This window comes from Condylostylus longicornis, unplaced genomic scaffold (assembly GCF_029603195.1).
Source record: "Condylostylus longicornis isolate FDR11 unplaced genomic scaffold, ASM2960319v2 ptg000028l, whole genome shotgun sequence".
Lineage (NCBI taxonomy): Eukaryota > Metazoa > Arthropoda > Insecta > Diptera > Dolichopodidae > Condylostylus > Condylostylus longicornis.
In genome coordinates, this window is record NW_026577997.1 from 48,297 (window position 1) to 57,471 (window position 9,175).

The following is a 9,175-nucleotide window of genomic DNA, read 5'->3' on the forward strand; positions in this document are numbered from 1 at the left end:
TTTGAAGCTCTTCATTTTTGGATTTTTTTTATTTTAATGAATTTTTGGCATTCTATGTTGTGAAATTTCTTAACTCTTGGTGTCAATTTAGTAGTTTTGATTTAAAAACATATAAAATATACATATATACATTATTTATGTGTGTATTTTAGTTTTTTCTATGCATTCCAAATTAGAAAAATAACACAAAAAAACTTTTATGTAAACATAAATACATAAGTAGGTAGAAAAACCGCAAATTCTTTAACGTCAAAATTTTGATTTTAGTCTGCAAACTGTCTGAAACTAAAACTTTTACGGACAGAAATCTAGTAAACTTTTTACCCGTAATTGACTTTGAATTTTGATCATCCGTAAACGTCAAAACAAAAAAAAATTTTTTTTTAGATTTAAAATAATTTTATACTTACATATTAAAAATTAACAATAAAAATATTTTTTATATTATTTTTAACGTAATGATAGTCACTCAACACATCAAATTTATTTACTGAATTACTACGTCAGACTGTCTGCATGTAAAAAAAAAAATCTACAATTTTGACGATTAATTGACTTTTTTAAACGTTTAAGAATTTAAACTTTGACTGAGAGTAAAAACGTAGTAGAGTATCCGTAAACTCAGACAACTCAGATTTTGTAAAATTTGACGTTTAAGAATTTACCAAAAGTCTGCGTCCACTGAGCGTTCCTACATATTTTGCATTAAAAAAAGATCAATTATATTGTTTGGAAATTTCAATTTTTTTTAATGATTTTTATAGTATTTAAACTTATAATATATAACACTTTAATTTACAAAAAAAAAAAAAAAAAACAAACAAAAACAAAATTTCATACGAAAAACGAGCAGAAAAAGTCTGCGTACAGCATATGAATTTTTAAACCAATGTGACTAAATTCAGAATATTAGTATGAAGTTTTGTAGCCTTTTCTTCCTAAAACTTCTCGTAGCCTTTTTGGGCATGACATGAACCAGTTTTGAAGTTTCTTCAATTAAGATTTTGACCATTCTTTTGTTATAACATCTTTCGACATTTTTTTTAGAACTTTTATGGTTCGTTTACGGATTTTACGCTCTATCAAATCCAATAAATATTCTATTGAATTGAGGTTGAGGAGATTGGGGCGATGTATGCAACTGCTTTCTGACATTATACAATAGCCACAGCTTCATAATTTCAGCGGTATGCTTAGGGTCATTATCATGATGAAAGCAATGTTCTGTCTGAAGTTCTAATTTCTCAACACTATTCTTTAAATTTTCTTTTAAAATATCTAAATAATCCTCTTTTTTCATAATTGATTCTATAAACTTTAAGAATCCTACACCACTAGCTCATATACATACATCCCCAAATTATTACTGCGTCTGTCAAATGTTTTACTGTTGAAAGTAAATTTCTTTTCTTAAGCGCGCTAAAATATTTCCACCACACCAACTGACGTCCTTTGATTCCAAAAATGCAAAATTTACTTTCATCCAAAAATACAACTTTCTCCTAGGAGCTAAGGGGCTTATTAATATACCTTTTCACGAATTCTGTATGTTTTAAACAATTTACTCTATTTATTAATATATCTTTTCCCGAATTCTATATGTTTTAAACAATTTGCTCTATATATTAATGGCTTTCTACGTACCACTCGGCCTTAATAAGCAGCTTTTTTGAGAATTTTGGGCACAGTATTAGTGCAAATGCTTTTTTTAAATTTAAATTTAATATTTTTTGCAATTTCAAAAGCCGCCAATCTTGGATTCACTTTTACACTTTTGACTATCAGCTCATGTTAAAAATTTTTAAATTATTTTTGACTGCCAATTTCAAAAATCATTTTGGCGCAGTATTTCTGACTTTAAATCAATGTTATGTAACATTTAGTTTCTACAGACACAACTGAGAGTACATTTCTGGGAGCTCGTACGCAGACTTTTTCTGCTCGTTTTTATACATACATATATTATAACTTAATTTTATTGAGCGATCTTATTAAAAAGCCAAGCTACCAAATTTTAATCTTTTCTATAGTACTAGGCTGTATTATTAAAGTATATAACATAAGTAGATAAACGAAAATTAACTCAATGAAGAATAAATTAATCAACTTTTTAAAGGGCCGATTTTACATATTTAATATTTTTTGCAATTTCAAAAGCCGCCAATCTTGGATTCACTTTTACATTTTTAACTATATCGCATTTCTCCTTAGGCGTCAATTTAGATGGGCGATCAGAACGGAGCTTAGAGACTAGAGAACCTGTTTCTTTAAAATTATTTATTACTTTTTGTACAGAAGAGGATTTCTCTTTAGGATTTTGTCTATTTTTGTAAAATTCTCTTTAGGATTTTGTCCATTTTTGTAAACTCATTTCAGAAGCTTAATATTCTCTTACGGATATTTCTTTTACCTTTCAGCTCATGTTAAAAATTTTTAAATTATTTTTAACTGCCAATTTCAAAAATCATTTTGGCGCAGTATTTCTGACTTTAAATCAATGTTATGTAACATTTAGTTTCTACAGACTCAACTGAGAGTACATTTCTGGGAGCTCGTACGCAGACTTTTTCTGCTCGTTTTTATACATATATTATAACTTAATTTTATTGAGCAATCTTATTAAAAGGCCAAGCTACCAAATTTTAATCTTTTCTATAGTACTAGGCTGTATTATTAAAGTATATAAAATAAGTAGATAAACGAAAATTAACTCCATGAAGAATTAATCAACTTTTTAAAGGGCCGATTTTACATATTTGTTTTTTTTGAAGAATTACATATTTAACAAATTTTCTTGAAATTTTATTTAAACACCCTGCTTGTCTGTATGTGGAAAACCACTATGTTTTTCGTGGCATTCAGACACTGATCTTTTACTCGGGAAAAATTTGTATTTTATTTTGTTGGTGAGCATTTTTCCGTAGTAAAAGCTAGCACCCAATTTATTCGAAAAGCTTACTGGCTCACAATATTGCCAGACGGAGTCCACATTTAAAATTTCAAGCCGATATGTTTAATTTAAATTTTTTTTTTAAATTACAAAAATTGGCATAAGTATAAATCGGATCTTTTAAAGCATTTTGGGTCTAATTTCTAGCATTTGGATCTAAATCATTAATTTATTTTCAAAGCAAACATAGAAATGTACATTTTTATTTAAATGTTTTCAGCTGAAACAGGGATACAGTATTGCACAAGCAGATAAAATGACACACGAACGGATAAACATATTGCTGAATTTTTTTTATGTGATTCTTTGTTGTGAAAACAATCTTCCGGTCAAAACTTCACATCACTATTGATGAAACAAAACAGAAAAAATAATTTCTCTAGGAATCTCTGCCCAAAATAGTACGAAGCAATCATTCAATTAGCTATAAAAGAATTACTGAATATTTGATATAATCCTAATTTTATTTATTACATTAAGTTCATTATTAATCTCAAAATATGCTTGTACTGAGTTTTCAGCTCATTGAAATAAACTCCCAAGTTTAATATTGGATTAAAATTGTATAGATGTTGTAACCATCTGTATTGCATACAGATTTTACATCTCAAAAATATTTTCGTTGAATCACCATTTTACTAATTTGAAGTGTTTTTTAAATGTCCTTGTACTATCGGGTTTTTTTAATTTGAAAGGGACGTAACTTAAGATAGTAAAGGTATTTATAATAACAATGGAGAAGATCGGGATACAAAAAGTATTTTTGTTAAATACCCGAACAGGATGCAGGATAGTTAAAAAGATTTTTACAAAGAAATTATATTCATGTTTGAATCACAAAGAGATATTTATTATTTATTCTTACGTTCATATTATGTACGATATCAGAACAAGGTTTTCTAGTTTTTATTTCGTGTTTATTTAGATAATACTAGTAGGGACAAAAACGTTTAGCATTTTTTAGATTTGATTCGAATACAAAAAACTAAAACATCATTGTAATGTAAATTTAACGTTTGATTTTTATTCTAACGCATACTACTCTTTTTGTGGGACAGAACTCTCATACATACTTTACTATTATTTTATAAATTTAAATAATAAAAAAAAATTCAAGGCTCTTATATAACATTTGATACAACTCACCGCGTTTAGAGTTTAATTATGACTGTACCAATGTTAAAAATTACTTTAACTGGTTTAATAAATAATTTAAGTCCAATAGCTTTCATATTATATTTTTGATTAAAATTTACAAATCAAAACATATACGCAAACATTCTTTATAAGTATTTTAAAGACAAACCATTGTTTTTAACGAAAAACATTTTAAAATTAAAAACAAAGTTCATTTAAAATTATCGAACTATTATTATACGAGATTGCAAACACAATTAGTAGCGAATAATATATTAACACATTTTTATATGTACCCCTGCAGTCCTGTCATATTTTTCAACCTGTCATATATTTGCAAAGCTTTAGAAACATGCATACATATGCATTTGAGTACAATTCAATTATTCCCGTTGCATTCTCGTTATTTACAACATAAGTAAAAACAAGTAAAAATGAATGCATATATTATGTAAGTATGCATATCAATACTTTTGATTATGTACTTTTATATCAAAATGAATTCATGATATTAAAAAACGCATGCGCCTATAAATGCATCCCTTATTTTTAAATATAATATAATAATTATTATTAAAACTTCAAAGGGTTGCATATTTCCATGAAAGAATACACATACGTACTTGTTAATATATGTAGATGTCAGTACAAAAAATGTAAATAAAAGAATTTAATTGAACTTTTGCGTAAATAGATGCATTTTAATGCTAATTGGTAAATTATTGTTATATACACGGTGCTTAGCATGTGGTTCGAGAAACACACCCCTTTAAATCCATTATTTAAACGGGGGGAATTTATAGCTAAACAAAAAATAATTTACACGTATTATTTCTTTCAGTTACGCAATCAACCAATCTGCATATGCATAATCTCACACATCCACATATGCACATAATTTATTTCACAATTTTTATACTACGCTTTGTTTATTATACTCAAGTCCTGTCGAGGAAACAGCTTCTGCAGAAATTTGTATTTCTTTTTTACATAAATATGTGTATGCATTCATATTTATATACCATGTGAAATCACATAATATGTATGATACATATATACATATGTGATGCAATTTTATAAAAATACTTTCAGTTATTCACCGTAAAATAAGTGGCTCGTGCCATGAAGTTTACTTTTTTGTGAAATCTTTAATATCAAAATAATGCACCTATCGCACATTGTTAACAGTCTTCTTAGGTTAAGAAAATAATATACACATTAATGTATTTTTATTGTTAACGATAATGTATTATAATTTATAACTGATGACCATTCTGCTTGACTATATAAAACACTCTATGGTACTTTTTAAAAATATGCATATGTATAATGCGCCAAATAAAACAATGGCATATGATATACTGCGTGAAAATCTCATATTTCTTATAGTGATTTAAAAGTACATGTACATTATTATGTACATATATACATTTTTTAGTTACCCTCTTGTAAATATAGTTTCGCACACATCTTTTATACAATGGGGAAGATTATGTTTTACATTTCTTTGTTTATTTAATTTCTTTTTCTTTTGCAATTCTTTCGTATGTAAGTACATTAAAATTAGTTATGTGATATGATAAATTGGGCACATGAATATGTATGTTTTGATGTATGTATTTCACATAATGTAATGTATGTACATATTGTACAAAAACGCGTCACAACATCATATCAAAATTCACAGGCTCCCAGTACATTAGTTTTTATTGGAATGCGATAGTATTTTTAAAGTGAAATACTTTTATTAGCCCTGTATTAGATACGAAATACTTTAAAATAAGGGCTCGACGCATGGTGTATTTGTGAGGTTTTCTTAACTTTTCAAACCCTTGGCTTAACAATTTTAAACTAAAAATCTTACATTTTGATTAGAAAATTTACAAATTCTGAGAAATTACCCCAATAGTAAATTCATAACTTAATCTTTTTCTATTAAATAGATATGTTTATAAATTATTTTTTAATAATACCATTAAGCTAAAATTTTCAATTGTAGTTTTTAAGTAAATTTTTAGTACATAATTTCTTTTCGATATATCGGTTATTTTGATTTTTTTTTTGTCTTTTCTGAATATTTTACTGTACGTTAACTCTAAAAATTGTTATTGTTAATCCAAAATTTTCTGAGAAAAACTACGGCATTTTTAAATTTTAAACAGTTAACTTCAAAATGAACTATAAAACGGCTAAATTTTATGGGCATTGATTCGCTATTTTCAAAATAGTTAAAAATTTTTCAGGTGTTAAGTCCTAATGTTTGGAGTTGAAATTTGGATCATCTGTTTTAAAGTAAATCAAAAACAAAAAAGAATAACACTAGAAAAAAGGAAGAAGATAAAAATCAACTAATTTTAACTTAAATGTTACATACTTGTACATATGAACCCACTTGCACTTTTCGCAAAATATACAAAAAAGAAAAATTAATATTTTTTTCAATATAAAAATTTAAAGCCTTTGTTGAAATTAAACAGTTTTGAACAATCGACGAATTTCCTTGAAAATCAAGATTTAAATTCGGGTTGTTAAAATGAGTCTATAAATTTTTTTGGAAAGATCAGGGTTCGAGAGTTCTGGTTGTTATCGAAACTAACAGGCGATTTTTTTGGGGAATCGGGGTCAAACAAAGCGAAACTCTACTAAGAGCGAAATTTACATTTTTCGAAGAATGTTAACTAAAAGCTTAGTTTCTTTAAAGTTTTGAAGAATTGCAACCTATTTTCACTTTTCAAATGTAGCTTAAACAAAATTGATATTCATATTTATCATACTCATTTTTGCATTTCGTGGTGACGAAAACTGAATTCTTTAATAATATAATGTTAAGTCCACTTTTCATTAAATTGTTGATTTTCGTCACTTTCTTTGGTATTTTATTAATTATTATCACAATAAAATATGAATTATTTTACCACTTAATTAAAAATAGTTTGTAATTCTCATTACCTAATTGTACTGAAATATCATACAGTTCTAAATTTCAACATGTTCTATGCCTAAAATGCCCAAATTTATATATAAATATTTATATATATGTATTATGTAGCAGTAAACTAGTGAAAATATTACACTTTCGGATGGAACTGAGAATAAAACTTCCTCACAGTAAAATAGGTTTCTCACCGTTCTTCTGTTAGACCACATTTCTGTCGCTAACCACATTTCGTCACTTTACTTTCGTCTTCCTTAATTTTATTGATTTTTTCTAAAAATAATATGGTCGTTTAGGGACCACGCAAGTTTTAAAATGCTGAATTGACAACCAAAAGATGCCACAGTCAATAAATTACAGCAATTTAAAATAAGTATATAGAAAGCAACTCAGAATTTACCAAATATGAAAATCAGTATCAATGCCAAGATTTAATTGATGTACATGCCAAAACACAAATGTACACATCGATGTATGGATATACATATATTAATCTAGTTAAAAAATTAGTTTTGTAAATATCGTAACACAAGTGGTACATAAGTACATACACGGGTACAAACTCTAAGCATGTGTGTATCCATCTAAATTCTTAACAGTTATCCTAAAACTTATATAATGTGCAATTTTTATTGTATTTATTGTATCATCATTCACGTATCATTTCTATTAGTAAATTTGCAACTACAGGTACATCCACTCTACCTATATATTTCATTGGACGACGCACTTTTTGTATATGCATATGTATGTTGTGTATATAGATATACGCAATATGAATGCCTAATATATATATGTACATAAGATTTTTTTTTAAATTTACAGATTTCTAGCAAATTTTTTACTTCGTATAATACTAAGTTCAGTTTTATTTATATATGTATATATAATAGAATCATTTTTTTAAATATATAGGATGATGCATCTAATTTCGATGATTGTACATTTATTTACACATGTATGTATGTACATACATACATATATGCATATAATTCATTGATAACATTTGTGGGTACATATGCAATTTTTAAATTTCTAACATTTTCTCTTTGATTAATTTTCTTCTGATTTCGATTTCTTTAATCAGTTTTTAGCATGGCGTCTTTTGGACCAGGCTTGGTACAACTATATACGTAACTATTGATTTATTTTATCTACATATGTACATATGTTTCTACATAAACGTATACTGATAAATAGCAATTTTAGTTATTCATATAATATAAGCATGTACACTTTTATTTAGTTTTTAAAAATTATTTAAAAATATAAATTAATATTATACATATGCATATGTATGTACATATGTACACATCTGCACATTTTAAGTTTAATAAAACATACATTTAACGCACTATTAATTAAATATCACGATTTTTTAAAATCTTACATCACTCTAAATTTTGATATATTGAGTACCTTATCGATTTTTTATGATCGATATTTTAAATTGCCCAGAAGAAACGCCATTTAATAAAAAAAATATAAAATTTAAATTTTGATTCCAAAGTTGCTTCAAATGTTGTTTTAAATAATCAAACAAAAATTATAACAAAAAAAATTTAAAGTTTAATTTTATTGTTAAATTTTGATCCAAAAAATAGATATGAACAAAAGAAAACAAGATGGCCGCGGCAACTGATTTGTGACTGGTTTAATAAATGGTACCGCTATAACTGACGTAGACAAAAAAGAAATACTCAACTCGCATAAATGAGAAAGTGCGTGTGAAAGTAATCTAAGTAAAACATACAACATATTATACCAAACATTGTTGTTCTATACATTTTTGGTATACCTATGCATTACGCACATGTCTACATAAAATGTACATATGTATGTATATGTATGCATGTTTGTTTCCTGTTGTATTTACAATATATTTTATAAAATATAATGTACATACATTTATGTGTAAACTTTCTAATGTAACAAATTTATTTTTCTTGCGCACATTGTGCTAAGTAAAAAGAAGTTCATTTGAAATGCTCTTTGACCATTTGAAAGAGAAACTTTTCTGGGATTTTAGTGAGAATCATATATAATAATATATGTATATGTATGGATGTATATTAAATATGCATATATATATATGTATATATATATATATATATATATATATATAGCAAATATATGTATATGCATATTTGCAT

The 9,175-nt window shown here is 26.3% G+C and overlaps 1 protein-coding gene across 7 annotated transcripts in view; it reads right to left on the reverse strand.

The window, feature by feature from the left end:
* LOC129607808 (insulin-like growth factor 2 mRNA-binding protein 1) overlaps positions 1–8,687 on the reverse strand; it is a 31,412-nt gene extending 22,725 nt beyond the window's left edge. For 3 of the 7 annotated variants that reach the window (XM_055518997.1, XM_055518990.1, XM_055518989.1), the window contains exon 1: positions 8,413–8,687. The gene's annotated coding sequence lies outside the window, so the exon portion shown is untranslated. Of the gene's footprint in view, positions 1–8,366 lie in introns of all 7 variants that reach the window. The other 4 variants (XM_055518994.1, XM_055518993.1, XM_055518992.1 and 1 more) reach the window with 2 other exon arrangements.
* Between the last annotated feature and the right edge of the window lie 488 nt (positions 8,688–9,175).